Source organism: Thamnophis elegans, chromosome 4, assembly GCF_009769535.1.
Source record: "Thamnophis elegans isolate rThaEle1 chromosome 4, rThaEle1.pri, whole genome shotgun sequence".
Classification (NCBI taxonomy): Eukaryota; Metazoa; Chordata; class Lepidosauria; order Squamata; family Colubridae; genus Thamnophis; species Thamnophis elegans.
The window spans coordinates 75,668,515-75,688,445 of NC_045544.1; positions in this window are offsets into that span (position 1 = coordinate 75,668,515).

The window sequence follows — 19,931 nt, forward strand, 5'->3', positions numbered from 1 at the left end:
CCAGGAAAAGATCTGTGTTGGGAGAAATAGAAAATCACTGCTTGTAAACTGGAACTAAAGTGGCGACATGAGGATAAGCATATTGAATGGGTCATTATGGTGAAAATGTTCCTTAGGTTGGTGCTTTGGAAAATGGTTTCAGAATACTGGTAGTCTTAGGACCTGATATACTTGTCAAACCTAGCTAGTTCAGCTACAGTCCTTTCGGTAATTTTGGTAGCAATGGAAGTATTCCCAATTTTCTTTCATCATTGGCAAATTCACAGTTACCGCTTGATGCTGAAGGAGATGTTTTATTAGCAACGGTATACCTATCTTTGTGCTTGTTCTGGATGCTGTGTCAATAAGTGGTCCACAAGGTATTTAACTTAGCAAATCTGCTGTAGATTGTAATGTAGTGCATTGTTAAATTGCAATATGCAAGCTAATGTTGCAAATATCCTGCACTTTTTATCATGCATGTATGTAAGTACATACTTAGAGATGGCTGTTGGAAACAGCCTTCATCAAACCAAGAGGATGAATAAAACTTGGCTTCTTTGGCAATCTACTGAAAATGGTTATAGTTTTCCACCATGGTGAAAGGCCTTAAAATTTACAGAACTTCTTTTGCAGCCCTTTACAAATGAGACACAACCCAGAGTTCCTATGAAGATTTCTTCTCTTCCTTTTCCAATCGACCCTCCCAACTACAGCAGAAGCTATAATGCAGAGTTTACATAGCTATGAACATGGACTTCCATACTGTACTGAATTCCCAGACTCCTTTGGGGATTTGCTATCTAAATTAGTTTCTCCTTCACCTTTTCTAAAACATGTAGGGTTCTTGAATAAACACTTATGCTGCATAACAGGATTTGTAGAAATTTATGTTCAACATGGATTCTTTCAAAGATAAAGGAGCCCAAGGCTGAGAAAATGGTTTAGATTCTCTCTAAATAATCTCGGAGTTTACAGAAGTTAAGATTTCCAGGCAAAATGAATATCCAGTGAATATGTTTGATTTGAAGGTTGTGTTCATTTCCAAAGATTATTGTTGCTTGTTATATTGGTGAAAATCTAGCTTGCTCTGTTTGGCTCCTCCAATAACAACTTTTCAGTAGCATGTATCCCATTGTTTTTCCAGTAACAGTTTTCTTGTGTAATGGTAAAATGTATGGCTTCTATCAATTCTCCATCATTTCTACATGGGATTATTCCCAGATATTTTACTCTGAAAAGACGAAAATTAGATTAAGTTTCTTTCTTTGTTGTGCTTGGCTTTGCAATAAATTTGTATCTAAACTAAACTAAAGGCAGCATCCCATAAATTTATTTTCTGGAAACTTCTATTCTATGGCATGTTGGACAACCATCTTCTTCTGCAAAATACACTAATTTTATTGGAGTAAAAAAATTATTACCCCATCAATTCCATTTTTTTCAGTGAGAGGAAGTTTGAGTTCTCAGAGGTAATTAAGGGAAAGAAGCAGGTGTTGCAAATACCTGTACTTTTCATTTATTTATTTTGGATTCATTCTGTATGTAGTCCTGGACTTACGACTTCAATTGAGCCCAACATTTCTGTCGCTATTAAGTGAATTTTGCCCCAATTTACTACTTTTCTTGCCAGAGTTGTGAAGTGAATTGTGGCAGATTTTAAATTAGCAACACGGGTTGTTAAGTGAGTCTGGCTTCCCCATTGACTTTGCTTGTCAGAAGGTCTCAAAAGGGATACTGCAGCCATTATAAATATAAAGCAGTTGCCATAGATCAGAATTTTGATCACATGCCCCTGGGGATGCTGCAATGGTCGTCAGTGTGAAAAATGGCCATAAGTCACTTTTTTCACTGTTATAATTTTGAATGGTCACTAAAAGGAATGGTGTAAGTCAAGGACTATCTGTAGTTTATATGTCTATGTCTGTGTGTGTATCTGTTGGAAGCCAACCAATCAAAGCTGGCTTCTTTGGCAATCTACTGGGAATTCTACACAACAGAGTAGTAAGTTTTTTAAAAATCTGAAAGAAGATAATAGCAAACCATTTCCCTATTCTCATATTCCATAGTGGCTAAGGTATCAAACCAGAAATCAGGAGACTGAGTTCTCATCCCATCTTAGGCATGAAAGATGACTGGGTGATTTGGGGCCAGTTACTCTCCCTCAGCCCAACTCCCCTCACAAGGTGGTTGTTGTGAAGAAAATAGGAGGAGGAGGAGTACTGTATATACTCGAGTATAGGCCGAGTTTTTCAGCCCACTTTTTGGGCTGAAAAAAGCTGCCTCGGCTTATACTCGAGTCAGTGAAAAATTTGCCCAAATGGAGGAGAAAAAGGGGCGCCCCTTTTTCTCCTCCATTTCGGGACCCAGTGGAAGTTCTCTGCGCGAGGTGAAATGGCCGGCAGCAGCCTCACTCTCCTGCCGTGGCTTCCGTTTCAGTCGCGCAGAGAACTTCCACTCGCTTCCCGGGCTTGTGTTCTGATGAGGGGGAAAGAGAGGACTTTCCTTACGCCCGCATGAGAGCTGGACGTAAGGACTTTACCCCATTGATGAGGCGGGCGGCGCGGATTGTAGCAAGGACGGCCGCCGATTGCAGCCTGGCTGCGCTGGCGGGGACGGGCGGGGCGGGGTGGGATGAGACTCCCCACTCGCCAAGATGGTAGGACTCCAAGTCCCATCCCCTCCACCCGTCCCCACCAGCGCAGCCCCTGCCGCATCAGCCGGAATCTAATTTCCCCCTCATCAGAGCTCGGCGCGGATTGTAGCAAGGACGGCCGCCAATCGCAGCCCGATTGCGCCAGGGGGTTCAGCTGGTTGAAAGAAAGTCCTTCTTTGCACCAAGCGCTTTTCCCTCCCAACTAATTATAACTAATTATATTAATTAGATAGATCAGTGTTTCTCCACCTTGAAGACTTGAAAATATGTGGACTTCAACTCCCAGAATTCTGGGAGTTGAAGTCCACACACTTTCAAGTCTCCAAGGTGGAGAAACACTGAGATAGATGATCCACGGTGTTTATTTTTGGAAAAAAGCGCCTCCTGCTCTGGACTGCCGGGAACGCGATCGCGTCTCTCTCTCTCTCTCTTCCCCCCACCCCCGGCTGTTCCCACCCGGGAATGTTCTGGCGGGCTAGGCGGAGGGTGCGTGTGCGTGCATGTGTGTCAAGGGTGGGGAGGCTAAGAGGGCGAGGTGAGATCCTGGCGGGGACCGCATTTCACCCGCCGAGCTTCCTTTTCCCCCGTCTTTTCCTCCGCTCGCCGACTTCCTTTCTCCCGTGGCTGACAGGTGGGTGGGTTTCCCTCCTCCTCCTCCCTGCTGGACGTGGATCTGCGGCGTGGGTGGCCGTCCTTGTTGCCCGCCGGCGGCAGGTCGCGGCAAAGAGAGGGAGAGGGAGAGAAATGCCGCCGCTCCCCGGCTCGCCTCTTTTTCCCGGGATCGCCGTGATGCTTTGAGTTTTCCTTCTGCGGAGGTGGGGTGGAAAGAAGAAGAAGTGGGGCCCTTCCCCGCTTCTTCTCGGACTACCTAAGCGTTGGGTGCGCTGTCCCCATCTGGGCAAGTAGTGCTGACTCATCAGGTGTCTGGGAACGGGTGGGGCTGAGGAGCGGCTGGGGGTGGGGGGTGTTTCACAGAGCGGCTGGGGGTGGGGGGTGTTTTACAAAGGGATGAGGTGGACTGAATTACCCCCTTGTATCTGCTGCCTTGTTTAGTGATTGTTTTGTTTGCAGCTATAATGATGGTGAAAAAGACCTGTAAAGCAAAGGAAAACTGAATAGGATCCTCAGCCCAGTCACAGTTTCATTTAACAACCATTTAATGACCAAGATACTAGTCCCAGTTATGTTCACTAAATAAGGATTATCTGTAAACTGTTCTTTTGGTATCCACGTATGCAAAAGACTGATAGCTGTAGGAGATGACCAAGCTGAGCCCAAGGGAAGGGTCAAACACATCAATGGCCAACGTAATTGTTTCAGGGTTCATTTTATTTACACCAAATATAATTCATTTAAGAAATTGGACAGCACATCCTTTATTAGTTTCAAATTCTTTCTTTAAAGATATCCATGGTGGAATGTAACATGCTGAAAGCAACAGTGGCAATGGGATGCTTTTGTGGCCCTTTGGGATAACCAAGAAATAAGTGTGTGTGTGTGTGTGTGTGTCAGAGAAGAATTTTTAACACAGGTATGTTGTACATGCATACATTTGGACAAACTTTGCAGAAATCTCCTCTTTTTTAAGTTTTATTTGGCATCATTCAATAGAGCAAAGTCTGAAAATGAAGCTGCATGCTACTGTAGGAGTCCAACAGTTTAGCAAATAAAAAGAGAACTTAGTGTTCCAGGGAGATGAATTTAAACTGCATGGAGATGAGGTGAGTGAAGTATTTCATTGAATACACCGGTATTGTGTGATAATAATTTGTTATCCAGAGCAAATTTTTACAATGGCTACTGTATATTTAATGGGCACAGGCAGGCTGTATATGTTATTCAATGGGCAATGGCAGGCTGTAATTAATGGACACAGGACAGGCTGTATATTCAATGGGCACAGGCAGGACACTGGTAGAATGTATATTATGAGCCTATGAGTTTTGAAGGATTTTAACTCGTGTTTTAGCTTGGTTGCTGAATGAGCTAAGGTTTTTGTACTTTTAAAGTTATTGTTGATACCATATTGTTTTTATTGACCCTCTTTTCCACTTACAGAGCTAGTTTACTGTTTTTCTTTGAAATAAATATTCAAAAACATTATTGGTATCTATTTTTATTTTTGAAATTTACCGGTAGCTGCTGCATTTCCCACCCTAGGCTTATACTCGAGTCAATAACTTTTCCAGTTTTTTTGTGGTAAAATTAGGTGCCTCGGCTTATATTCGGATCGACCTATACTCGAGTATATACGGTATTAGATATCTTTGCCACTTTGAGTTATTCATAAAAATATTAAATATTAATAATAAATAAAAATATTGTTGCCAAGAAAATTTAATGCATGAGTCCACGAAATTACTAGAAATCACATTGAAGTTAAAAATGATTTTACTACTATTATTCTTGAACATTCTACAAGAATGTTGGCCTTTTTCCTGCAATACTCAAGGGAGGCCTCACCTTTAAAAAATGGAATTAAATGGTGTTTTTATCTTGGACTGGATGAAAATCAGTCTTTTTCTTCTGTAGATCAGTATCCAGCTCATCGAGACAATTGTCCCCCAAAGAAATGATCTCATGTTTGTACTCTTGGAAAAGTACTATGGGAATTTTTACTTTGCACCTAGCACTGCCAGTTTGTGTGTCTGTGTAGAGAGAGAGAAAGGGAGGGAGAGCAAGAGAGACAGGAATAAGAGGAAACAATAAATAGTATCTATATATCACTGTATGTCAGAAGGCCCAAAATCACTGGAAACAATAGGTTATTATGGTGCTCTGAAATGGAATAGTCTGATGTGGCCTTTGGTTATCCCATCTTATGCACCCAGTGAAACAGTTCAGAAATGGAAAGTAAGATCCTAGGTGATCTTCCCTCTGTTCTGCACCATGAAGGAAACGATTGGTGGATGGGGATGACATATTCAATATTTTCTTTCTCATCAACTCTGCCCCAATTGTGCATCATCTGGGTCAGATGATCCTGTATTTTTTCGGGCACTGGATGCTGATGCTGACAATCTGAACCTGAGAAAGTGGTCCCTGAACAGTGGCTTGGTAACAGTGGTGGGATTCAGCCAGTTCGCACCACTTCGGGAGAACTGGTTGTTAACTTTCTGAGCAGTTTGGTGAACTGGTTGTTGGAAGAAATCATATGGGCAGGGAATCACGTGTTAAATTATTTGAATCCCACCACTGCTTGGTAAGTGCATGTCCCTTATATTGTTAATTGAGCAATCTGTCCATATTTCTTGCCCCTTTTTATGTGTGTCCTTCTCATAATGCAGATTAATGTCTGAAGGCTTCATATTGGGTCTGGACTGCTTTGTGTCTGCAGTTCTTAAATATACCATTTCGACTTTCAATAATGTGGTTGGGACTGGGTTATTTGTTTATTTATTATCTATTTATTGAATTTATATTGCTGCCTATTCGCACATGGTGACTCATGTAGCTTACAGAATATAAAGCCTCATTTAAAACAGTAAAAGTAATAAAAAGAATCAAATAAATGATATAATATAATAAAATCACACACCATTCTGGCGATAGCACATCACACAAGTCATTTAATGGGCTTCATCCCGCTCTGGGTTCCCCACGCCCACTGGCAGAACTAGGTCTTCAGCGTCTTCCGGAAGAGTGTTAGAGTGGGGGCCATTCTAATCTCTGGAGGAATAATGTTTCAGAGAGAGGGAGCCACCACAGAGAAGGCCCTTCTGAAGTCCCACCAAGTGTATCTCCCTAGGGGATGAGACCCACAACATTCCCTGCCTTCCTGCTCTGGTGGGTCAGGTAGATGTGACCAGTAAGAGACTGAATTATTTAGAGTCTAATAATAGCTCCCGCCATGCTGATTCTGCCAGGCAATATTTAGCCTTTCTAGATGATAAGACTACCATGCTTTTTTTCTTGCTGTACCAGGCAATGGGTGCAACTTAATAAAATAATTTTCCACCATACCGTATATCTGAAACATTTTGGAAGATTAATTACAGACAGTTTTAAATTAAAGTCCATAGTCCTTGTTAACCATCTGCCTAATCTTTTTACACCTCTTCAATCCTCTTGTGTTAATTTACTGACCTTTCTACCTAGCAGCCCAATTGCATTCACTATGTCTAGCCTACTCACAGTTACAATATATAGTAGCTTTTCTACAACTTATGCTCATACCTGCTAACTTGTTTTGATTTCTTCCTTTGTTTAAATATCCAATTCCTCCAGGATCCTTCAACTTCCTTTGATTCCTTTGCCTAGAAGCGACATCTGCAGACTTTATTAAGTCTATTAACTTTTGGGTTTGATTAAACAAATATTCTCCCTTTAAAAAAAAACCAGTTCCAAAACAGAAGCTAATATTTCCAAGATGTTTTACTTCCATTTCTTTATTTTGATTGTCCGTTATTTCTAAGATATCTTTTTTGTCTTCTGCATGTTTAGCTAAATCAACAAAGTAACAGAGGCTGTTCATTCACTATTTTTTCTTTTATTATAAACGTGGCTCAGAGTTTCCTGTTCAAAACCCATATTTCCAACATTTGATTTGGTTTATCAACCCATGCTTTTGACTGCTTGTTTTAGCCATATATCAATTTACATCACATTTCCTTTCCCTAACTTTTCAAAATCTGCTAGTTGGTGCACATGACTATTTTTCAGATCACTGTGCAAAAAAACTCGAGATTTAAGTGTTCCACATGCAATTTTCAAAATACTGTGACACTTAGTAATACAGTTTCTGATGCTTACATATTTAACTACAGATACCCATACTTTGTCATAAACTTCATCATAGATTATATATAGATGTTTTAACATAGAAGAATAGAAGAAACAGTAAAATATTATAAAAGGGTGAAAAAATGAGTAATAACCAAAAAAAAGCAAGAAAAAGAAAGCTATCTAAAGAAGTGACTTTCAATTTTATTTGCAACAGTTACAAACAGTAATTACCATCTCCACTTTCCCTATTGCAGGGAGCCCCAACCTTGAACCCCTTAAAAATAATTATATGCATATAATTATACATATACACTATAATTTTGAAACCTCTAAACCCAAGTTTTCGCACCCCCTGGAATATCGTCTTGCACCCCCAGTTGGGAACCCCTGCAGTATGCCTATTGCATACTTTATGGTTTAGGTTTATTGGGATTTATATGCCGCCCTTTTCCCTGAGGGGACTCAGGGCGGCTTACAACCACAGGGGGGGGGGGGTGCAAGGTCAAAAACAAAACAATATGTGAACAAAGAAAAGATAGTAAAACACAACTTTCATTCAACAATCAAACACTCGGGCGGGTGAATTGGAAGCCTATCCCCAGGCCTGCTGGGAGAGCCAGATCTTGAGGGCTGCGCGGAAGGTCTGGATAGTGGTGAGGGTACGGAGCTCCATGGGGAGCTCGTTCATAGTTCCATTCTTCCCGTAAACAAAACTTTAACCAATAAATCCTGAAATCAGTATTTCATTTTTATTCACTTTCAGCAAAACAACTATAAAGCATTCCCAAACTTTTATAATAGTAATTATAGCTCCCTCATTGAAAAACAGATCTGTACAATTTTTATCCAGCTTCCAACCTTCTCTTTTTAAGGGAATGTGATTCAGGAGGGGATTGGCATCTAAGTCCAAAGGGCTCTGGAAGAAGCAAATTGACTTGGACTCTTTTCAGGATATAGGCATGGTTATAACACATCAAGAGTATTGATCCTGCTTGCCAAATGACTTCTGGTGGTGGGCCTCAGATGGGAGCACAGCATGTTTCCTGGTCCTCCTTGATCTCTCAGCAAGTTTTAACAGCACCAGTCATGGTCTTCTGGGGTGGTTTAAGGCAATAGTGGGATTCAATTTTTTTACTACCGGTTCTGTGGGCGTGGCATGGCTTGGTGGGCGTGGCAAAATCTGCAAAATCCCCATTTCCTCCCGATTAGCTGGGACTCGGGAGGCAGAGAACAGATGGGGGCGGGGCAAGTCAGAGGTGGTATTTACTAGTTCTCTGAACTACTCAAAATTTCTGCTATCAGTTCTCCAGAACTGTGCTATGATGATTTTCCTCCTTTCTCCAGGTATAGTTCCAGACAGTGTTGTGGGGTATCTCAGGACTTGATTTTCTCCTTGCTTCTAATTAACATCTGGGGTGGTGACTATGGCCTCTTTACAACTTGCTGGCTGAGGAATTCTGAGAGTTGAACTCCACAGGTAATAAAGGGGCCATAATTGGCCACTCCTTATCTACATGAAGCTACTGAGGGGATGTCATCTGTAACATGGGGTGAGTATCATCAGTACCTGGTTGAACATGAGCCAAACAATGCTTTGCCAGTGCCTTTCCTAATGCCTGGAGGTTGTAAGAGTCTAACAAGCTTCTCAAACTTTGCTTCATTGTGTTTTCCTTTCAATGTTACCTAGTGGTCTTTGGTAACCATAAAAAGTCCACTTTAAGAATATTTTGGTAAGATGAATTGATGTAAACATTTAATAATACAATACGATGTTGGATAAGTAATAGTATACATGTGATCATATGTTATGAAAATGAAAAAATAAAAAAACTTTATATACAAAAAAGAATATTTTTCCTGTCACATTACCTAAACCACATAGACTTATGTAATTTCCTTTCCTTTCAGAGATATATCCTTCTTGAAAGTATATGTTCTTGCTTTTATTATGATTTATTAGACGTTTCAGACTGAAACTTCTGTCCTGCGCAAAGCTTCCCAGCCTAATGCAAACTCTGAAAAGAGACTTAGAGGTTTGTAAGATGCAGTATAATAGCAATAAGGGAACTTGTGCTTTGGGTATGTATTCTAGATCCCTGCCAGCATTCACCAGTGAACTGTAGCTATGGAAACGGAAGTGTTTTGCTTGTGCAAAAATAGGAGAGGCTGGAATAGTAGCAGGCCTAGCTGTGCAGCACACTCATCTCCAAGCGTGTGTTCCATTTGATGTTTGTATATAGAAAACAACTGGCTGGGTTAAATATAAGGTGTATTTTGACTACTGTATTTATCACAACATGACTTGTTAAAAATACTCGTACCCTACTGGGAGGACATAGGCTGACATAAACAATTTCAGACCAGGTGTAGAATGTTCCATTTAAGACATTTTATTTACATACAGTTGGGACTGATCCATGGAATTCCCTGCCTGGGATGAAGCTTAATCAGAAAGCTCTGTATCAAATAACTGCTTAGGAAAGCTAAACTTTAACCTCTTTTGGTCCGTGTTCCTGTGGGGTATGTGACCTGCTTCCCTTTGTTGCAGCACACCTTTTGGATGACAACCCGTTGGATCTTAGTCATCTAATCTCAGCAACTTTAAGATGGGTGGATTTCAACTTTCAGAATTCCCCAGGCAGCATGTGGTCCACAAATTTTGAACTTGCTGAGGTTGGAAAATGTCAATCTAACCAGTTTGCTGGTGTCTGTTCATAAAGCAGTTCACTGCAGAATATAATATACCTGGTACAGTATTTCAGACCCACGTACTGCTGTTCAAATCCAATCGTTGGTTGGCTCCATGGATCGCAGCTGCTTTGCTAATTCTGAAATGTGTAAGAGATGGGTATTAGCTTGTAAGAAAGGGTTTGGAGTTGCTTGGCAGAGCTAATACTCTCCTTTAAACTCTTTTCAGTTTTTCTAATTTGCCAAAGAACAGATAATAACTTGGATCAGTTACAGCACTAGATTAAAGGAAGACAGGAGAAAGAACAACCAAAGAGAATGTTTATAATAGGATGAAATTTGGAACCATGTTCAAACATGAGGAACCAATTGTTTGGAGATTTATGGCTGGTTATTGGGCCTGGCCTATTTTCCTCAGGCTATTTCTACCTTAAATGTCAGTATCATTACCAGGTCCTTCTGGAGGGAAACTTACCACAGGCTCCATTCCTGGTGGCAAGAAAACTTAGTGGAAGTAAGGAGGGAGGAAAGAGATCTCAACTGGAACTATTGGAGCCATGCCTTCTTCTCTGCAGTTATAGGTGCCAAAATTACTGCATGTCTGAATCATCTTTCTGGGTTCTCCTCCTGTAGATTAAAAAAGGACATTTAAACAGACAGTCCAGAATTTATTTATTTTTTTAGAATAGAATAGAATTCTTTATTAGCAAAGTGTGATTGAACACACAAGGAATTTATCTTTGGTGCATATACTCTCAGTGTACATAAAAAGACAAGATACATTTGTCAAGAATTATAAGGTACAACACTTAATGATAATCATAGGGTACAAATAAGCAACCAGGAAACAATATCAATATAAATCATAAGGATACTGTTCTGACCTAGGCTTCCATTAGACAGTAAAAATCACACACTTAGTCCCAAAACCCCTTTTTTTAATTTAAACGGGTGTGAATTATGTTCATTCACAGCCAGTAATGAATCACAACCAGTCTGTGAAGAGTCCGACAGAAGTCTGCCACAGTCTTTCAGGATAAGGCTGATAAGCACCCACCTTTATCTTCCTTGAAAGCTGCCAGAGACCTAATTGCCAATTAGTTTTGCAAGGCCAAAGGAGCTTCAGAGTTTCAAAACGACCAGAACAAACAAAATTACTTCCTGCAAAGGCTCATGTCCATTTGCTCCTCTTTTATGTCTTATGGGAGGGGTCAATCATCTCCAAGCCTTACTCCCAAGTTGCCCCTTTTGTCTTAATTGTTCTTGTCTTCTGGCAGTTCTGCACATGTGCGCAGTGGGAACAGGCTCCCCCTGTTCCTCTGCCTCGCTGATGTCAGATTCTGGAGGCTCCGGAGGCAACACATAACTACCAGATGGCCCTGGCTCCCTCTCTGCCCGATGCAGAGTCCTCATTCGAGCCATGCCCAGACTCCAGAAGTGGCCCATGTTCCTCCCCAACCTCCTCACTGTCCGACTCAGCTGCCAGCTCCGCAGGCCGCCGGTGGACCACAACAGATACAAGCAACAAAGTTACAGTCATGCAGTCATAAGTGGGAGGAGATGGGTGATAGGAACAATGAGAGGACTAATAGTGATAGTAATGCAGCCTTAGTGAATGGTTTGTCAGTGTTGAGGGAATTATTTGTCTAGCAGAGTATTTAGCAAATTCACAGTTCTTCCTATTCCGATTTTCCTCATGGTTTTTCAAGTTGATCCTCAGTGGAAATCCGAATTCCATGCAGCTCCCAGCAGAATCAGAATGATTAGTTCTCCTGCTTTGAGAGAAGTTACAGCCTGGCTGGGATTTGTTGCTGGTGTGAGACACAAATTAATTACTGTACCAATGAAGTAGGTCACCAGACTGTAGAGCGCCATTGGGAAACTGGCATTTACGAAAGACCTTTTGTCTTTGGGCACAATGTCATATCATGATAATTAGCCTTGCTATAGTTTGCACAGTATTAGCTTCTGGGAAAATTCAGCAGAGGAAGTGATGGAAAGATGGGAAATCTGAACACAGCCTACCAAGCTGTTGCCCTCAGATACTGTATTTTAACACAATTTTATCAGTGTTGTTCTAAGACACACACATTATATTACTTGTAATGTGGGAAGATAGCACAAGTGTATGGTTTCTAGACTGAGAAGCAAATAGAGGAAAATCACATATGTAAGGTGTAGCAAGATAATCAGAACTGATGTTATTCAATAGAGCTATAAAGGCTCTAATATTATTTTTCAAACAACTTTTTGTTTGTTTTCTGAATCAAGCATTAGAACTTGAGTTGTGAGGAATTCCCCCGAGTGTCCCGGATGAAATATTGAGTCTCAGCATGTATTTTGTGTTGATTTAACTACAAAGAGGACACTCTTAGCATTTTTGAATGTTAAGTTACATTTCTGTTTAGAGTTGTAACTTGGCCTTTTCTGTTTATTTAGTCATTCTAAATAGGCACCACACCCATGTCAACACAGTTAAGTTAAAACCTTAGGAACTGCTGAAGTACAGGAGGAGGAAAAATTACTGGTTAGAAATAGTAGAGAATTACTGGTATTTGGTTAGTTTTTCATAAGTGAATGAAGTTATTAATTTCACATCAGCTTTGTAGTCCTTATTGATAATGTCTCATTTTACTACTCAGTTTGTTTGAAAAGATTGGGGTTCTGATGAAAATTCTCCTATGGCTTCAATAGAATAACGACTAGCTCCCAAAACTGTTTGGTTAATCAGGTTGCAAATTTTGCTGCAAATTCATTACAACATTTTTAACAAGTGGTACCTGGCTCAATAGTAGTAACTATGAGAGGGATCTTGGAGTCCTAGTGGATAATCACGTAAGTATGAGCCAGCAGAGTGCTCCAACACAGTTCTAGGCTGCATTAATAGAGAGATAGAATCAATTTTATAATGCCTTGGTAAGGCCACACTTGGAATACTACATCCCATTTTGATTGCCACAGTGTAAAAAAGATGTTGAGACTCTAGAAAGAGTGCAGAGAAGAGCATGATTACTGGAGGCCAAAACATATAAAGAACAGTTGCTGGAATTGGGTATGTCTAGTAAAATAAAAAGAAAGACGGGGTGACATGATGGCAGTGTTCCAATATCTCAGGTGTTGCCACAAAGAAGAGGGGGTCATGCTGTTCTCCAAAGCATCTGAAGGCAAGGCAAGAAGCAATTGATGTAAACTGATCAAGGAGAGAAACAATTAGAACTAAGGAGAAATTTCCTGATGGAACAATTAATCAGTGGAACAACTTGCCTCCAGAAGTTGTGAATGCCCCAACTTTGGAAGGCTTAAGGAAGAGATTGGAGAATTTGTTTGTGTAGGGTTTCCTGTCCGAGCAGGACATTGGACTAGAATACCTTCAAGGTCCCTTGCAACTCTGTTATTTTGTTATTCAGCATACTGGCTGTTGCTGGAGAGGAAATATAACAAGTAAATCAAAGTTATAAAAAGACAAAAGTCTCAAACAATTAGAATGTTCCAGTACAAAATAATACTTTTCTTATCAGTTGCATCCATCACCTAGAAACATTTAATTATTATGTGCAGAACATTTTGCCATTACTGTAGCAACTGTACATTGGAGAGAAGAAGAATGAGTGGCACACAGCCCAGTGAGGCATAAAGATAAGGGACAACATTGAATGGTTAAGGAAACCACAGTAGATGGCTAACAAATATGGATCTTTTTTGAACTGGTCAAAACAGTCAGAGTGACATATCCTATGTCCTCTCCTCCCCACTGTCACCGCCACTGCTGGTCCATGGAACTGGAAAGATTGGGGATTGCTGCCTTAGCTTTATCACATTGCATTACTAGAGTAGGATAGAGCAGTATATGCAAGGAACACAAACTGACTGAGTTATGTTTGTGCTTCTAAGTTTTCCCCTGTAAAATAACAGTCATTGAATGTGTGCTACTCCATTGCTGAAACTATCATTTTGGCTCTCAGTTTGTAAGCTTTCCATACGCATATTCTTTTCAACTAATTACTGATTCTTGAGAAGCTTCGCCCAGGACAAGAAAGGAAAATGTATTTCCTCTTGTTTGCATCATTTTTTGCTCAAGTTCATAGCATTTAGTGACAGATTTCCTTTCATTAAAAATAGGACACCCAGACCTCAATCCAATAATGTCTATGCAAAAGTATATCTGTATTGAATGCATTTTTAGGCAACACTTAGAATTACATCCAAAGTAACTTTGGCTGAAATCCTGTGTGTTACCTAAAAACTTCTGCAATATGTAGTTGGGCTCTTATCTTGTAGACTTTGCTGTACTGTGTTATCATGGTTATCAAGTCCTCTTCTTGGATGGAATAGGATGTACAAGAGATGAAGCAAGAGCAGGAAAAAGCTGAATCCGTGGTGCCGGGGCCTAACACTGAGAACTTGAAGGATCCATCCTTTACTATATCAATTATCTAACCCTGCGCATGGTTACATAAAAGGACATTCTCCAAGTTGACCTCACAATTGAAAGCCAAGAGGAAGAAAGATTAGGGAATGCAAAATTGTTTGGAAAGGCATTTTAGGAAAATGGCCTATTCTGAAATTACATTCTATCCAGGAGTAGATTACCACTCAAAGTAGGCTAATTTTTGCAATCAGCTCTGATTAGTACCATCTGTATTTAAGTATGGAGCTGCCAATATATAAGCTTCTACTGGAAAGCAGTCAAATGTAAAAAAAAATGTTTGCTTTAATGCTGTGCCTTGTAAAATCTTGGAAAAACTGGATATTTAATAACTTGTTGATAATTTATTACTGATACTGAACCTTATTGTTTTGAACACTGGATCAGAGTTTGGCTGTATTGTTATTTGCTGTCATTACTCTCTTGATTTTTGATTCCTAAGTTTCTTAGTATATTTCTTGTCCTGTTGTGTCAACTTGAAATAGGACAATTTTAGTTCACAGTACAGGTTTATTGTTTGCCATTTTCTCCATGTCAGTGATTGCATTTAACCTTGTTTACACTCCCTTATTGAAGGACCTTGTCCTAAATATATAAATATAATAAAGTGACAGTAAAGAGATATGAAGGCAGGGCAGGGTTGGAATCTCAGTTTAATGCTCAGCCCAATAACTTCAGCTCATAGAAGTGATTTTGCAGATCAACTTGGACTATTCTGGGAATTTCAGGATCTATGCCAAGGCTTCATCACCTTCGGGACATCAGGATTTAATGGATTTCAAGATAATTGCATACTTGAATATACAGATCAATCTATAACTAGTCAGTATCAACATCACAACTCTTTCATTTTATCATAGTTCCACATCATTCTATGCTTTTTTTTAAAAGCTTACAATTTATCGTATGTATTTTGGATAGACATCTGGAAAGCAACATTGCTCAAATATAAACATTTTTGAGCCAATAAATATTTCAACAATACTAGTAGTCTGTGTAAATTATGTATATTCATGTGGTGACATTCCAATTTAGCAGATTATAACATTTTGATTGAAAAGAAATATGTGAACTCCACGTAAAAAAATTTAAAAGGGTCTATGTCCTAAGGGTACATGGAACTATACAGTCTGATGCTTATTTGGAAGATTTGAATTGACTGAGCCATGTTTCTTAATTTCACAATATATACTGCCCCAAGCCATAATGGAGAGGACTACAGTGCCTCACATGATTAGAATGCTGGGTTTACAATCAGCAAAACCATATTCGAGACCCAAGACTGCTATGTGATGTGTTGAGTTCCCATCATTGCTCCAGCTCCTTCCCACCTAGCAGTTTGAAAACATGCAAACTTGGGCGCATTGAGAAAGACATGAACGGAGCCCCAAAGTGGGCTTCCCGAGTAATGGTGATGTCACTGGCTAATCCTTTCAACTCAGAAGTGTCTTGGTGCTTCTGACATGAATGGGCCCAGATCAGAGGTGGGTTTCTCCTGGTTCGGCCTGGATTTCATTTCATTTCATTTATTTAATTTCTATGCCGCCCAATCCCGGAGGACTCCGGGCAGGTTACAGAAATGAAAAAAATAATTTAAAAGAATTATTAAAAACAATGGGACACAAATTAAAAAGGAACACAACAGACACTCAATCGGATGGGGCTGACCTCCATCAAGGGGTCAAGGGATTGGGCGAACTGGTAGTGGCAACGGCAGGAGGCTCCACCCACCTGCCTGGATGCTTCTGTGCATGTGCAGAAATGTCACGCGCACGTGCACGAGCGAACCGGTATTTTAAAAAATGGTAACCCACCCCTGGCCTAGATCCATATGGACCCTGGCTGGTAGACAGTAAGATGCAGAAACAACATAGATATAATAACAATAAGAAATAAAATAAATATATATTTTTAAAAGTGCACTAACAACAGAAGAAAATAAATGTACTCAAGGTTGAACTGAGCAATCCTTCTCTGAACTTGTTTTGTTTTTTTTTTGCTTGCAGATGCTGTTATTCAACAAGTTAATATCATCAGTGCTAGTAAGTGTGGCGTTTACATCCTGTTTATATACAGTAGCCTTGCCCTGCCAGTTTTGATCGAGGTGTGATTTTCTCCTTGTTAGTTTCTTAATTAGCGTATTGTTTTCTGCTTGATTGTCTAGATTTGATCCGTGCATTTAGGGATGTTGGCTGTTGGAGAGGATGTGTTCTACTTTTTGTTTTGTTTCCTTCTTAGATGTATGTATGTTGTGTTTTTTTAAATGGTGTATAAATATAGTTTATTTCTGTGTGTCTATTGGTGGCTCTGATTTGTCTGAATGCCAAACTTCCAGGAATTTCTTAAGACTTTGGATCCAACATGCTCTAAGTTTCCCAGTTGAAATTGTTATTGAGTCTGTCCATGTCTCATGTGATGAAGGAGCTTTCATGGTGTCTTCTGCTTGCAATGTGGTTGTTACAGTCCTCACACTATATGTTGTAGATAAATCCCGTTTCTTCTTCTTCTTCTTGTGCAACTGGGTCTTTTGGTTTACTTAAGATGTTTTGGAGGGTTTTAGTTGGAGGGTTTTAGTTTGGAGGGTTTTAGTGTCCTATTATGTCATGTGATTAAAACAGAGTGTTCGTTGTTGCTGAGATGTTTGTGATGTATGGCAATCTATCCTTTTAATAGTTTGTATTGGTCATGGATTAAGTGATCAGGCTTCTTTTTTTTTGATAAAGTTGCATGGGTATCCATTTTGCTGGAAGTTGAACAGGCAGTCTATTTCCTTTTCTATGAAATAAAATTTCATTTATTGTCTTCAACTGTACCTTTATGTGATAACAAAAAAAAAAAAAGGCTTATGTTTCACAGATACACGCACACCCATCACTGGAGTTTGGTGATCATTTGAAGTTTACATAAATGTCTGCAAGCAAATGGAGATTGCAGGATGTCAAACAGATGAGATAACATGCAGAGTAACACAATAATACAAATTCCATCTTAGGTAATTGTGTCCCAAAGCTGATAAAAGTACATAAGTCACAATTTTTTGCGTCATAATGTGATGACATGCATTTTGCCACCTACCCCAGATACATGTGGTAATTTATAATATTTATATTGGACACTGTAATCTGTAGTTACACTGTAGTTACATACTTCTTTTTCTGAACCTTACTGTATCTGAAAATATAAGACCAAACCCTTGGCTTCTTTATTTATCGGTTATGCAACTAGAACCCAGAAATAACTGAGATATAAATACAGATCTTTTGAATGCTTTCTATCTTGACAGGGATTATGGCTCTTCAAGGGTATCAGACTGGAAATGCTTACGTTTTACCCTAACTTGATGTAGTGCAATTGTTTTTAAAATAAAACTTCAAATACCAATGAGGTATTGGGAACACTTAATTTTTTCTGGATAGCTTTTCTCTATATTCACAGCTGTTCTGCTTTTTATATACAAAAGTATGGCCAGGAGGCAAACAGGTCCCGATTAATGTATCTGTTAATAGAAGATCTGAGGCCTACTACCCTGTTTTTTTTCATACTGGAAAACAGTTGCCCTTCCTTTTTTTGCTCATTTGAAACAACTTGTTGTTGTATCCCAGCCTAGACCACCAGTGTAATATTGCTGGATCTTTCAATGCCAATAAATGGTGTGTCTTGTTAATTTTTGGCTTTGCATGACCATGGGATTCTGGTTCTTTTGTTATGAGGGAAAGACAGTGTTTATTCTCTGATGGAGAATAGTCTTACTGGCAAGAAAGTAGAAAAATAGCTTGGCTCCTTGCAGGTTCCATTACTTACTAAAGATCTGAAGAATTTCTCGTTTAAACCATATGCATTTATTTATTACTAGCTGTACCCGGCCACACGTTGCTGTGGCCCAGTCTGGTTAAATGGAAAAGAAAGAAAAGAGAAAGCGCAAGTTTGTAATATGTTTAATTTCACAATGCTTGTGGGTATACAATATTTTTTGTTGTCTGTGCAGATATAGAGATTGTCCGGTTTGCCGACTCTAGAACACGCAAAATATAATTGTCCATGTGAGAAACAATTTTCAATTGCTGGAAAGACATTGGACCGGGCACATTTACCAACAGCATGTGAAGAAAGAAACATTCCCAGGGTGGTTCCCTCCAGGTAGGGTCATGCCGTTGCCAGCAGCGGCAAGGTTCATGAGGGTATTGCCCACCTGGCGGGCCCTGCCACTTGCTGCACTGGCCACGGCTCCCCCTGCAGAGGTGGCCCCTGCATGGAAGTGAGCCACGGTGGTCACTGCAAGAGCCGCCACGGAGGACCCTCCCGCAGGCCCCGACCTGGCGCCCTCCAAGTTCCCTGCAACAGGCAACCTCCGGAACGATGGGCTGGATGGGGTCCCTCCGGACATGGGCGGGGAGACCCCAGCGTGGGAGGGAGGCTAGGGTTGTCCCCCGTGGGCTTAGTGGGGCGGCAGGTGGGCGCTGCCGCTGGTCAGGCCTCGGGGCTGCTGGGCCGGGTGAGGCTGGTTGGGGGAGATGGCACCGGGGCTGTTGGCCTCGTGGAAGTTGTTGAGTGTCTCCTTGGAGAAACTGCGCTCGGGCTCCCCCAAGTCAGTAGCCCGGGAGAACTGTATAGTATATTCAGAACTGTTCCGAATATACTATACTCACGAAATGAACTCTATGGTAAATGACACAGCTCAATTACAAAGCAATGTCACACAAAATAATTAAATCAGAATGAAAATAAATCGAAATCTATGAAAATTCAATATAACAATGCAATTGGAAACATTGAAATGGAATCATGAAATATTTAGTATAGTATGTGTTGCTTTTACGTCCAACAGATGGTGCTGGTTTTCAAAAAAGCATGTTTTTACCTGTCACAGGTGTGACATCTATATAATATAGGTATATAAAAACACACGCGTATTCGAATGCAACGTTGTGTCAAAATATCAAAACAATCGGTGAAGAACTTTTGGAGATTTAAGATTTTGAACAAACATTTACATTTTTATTTATATAGATAGTCCTACTCCCTCTTTTTTTATGAAACTTGGTTGGACATGTCTGATTCTCATTTTCATCCTCTGTTTCGTTCAAAACAACCTCATGCATAAGATAGGATGACTGACACACGGTTGCAGGGACGTGCAGTCACTAGGGGCAGGGGAGGCGTGGCCTCACCAGTCATGAGGAAAAGGAAAGAATTTTAAAGAATTTTTTTTAAATAACTAAAGCCAAGGTAGTTGCTACCAGATTCTAAGTCACAGTGACTTGGAACAGTGCTTAGTGTTAACTATAGGAGGAGGCCAGAGAACTAGGGGCCTCTTTTGCATAAGGAATTTTTCGCCTTTTAAGAGTTAACCAAGGGTTAAAAAGCGAAGAATTACTTATGCAAATGAGGCACATGTTCTCTCGCCTCCTGTAGAGGGCATTTTTAGAGGCTTTTTAGAGTTCTCTGGGAGCAACTAGC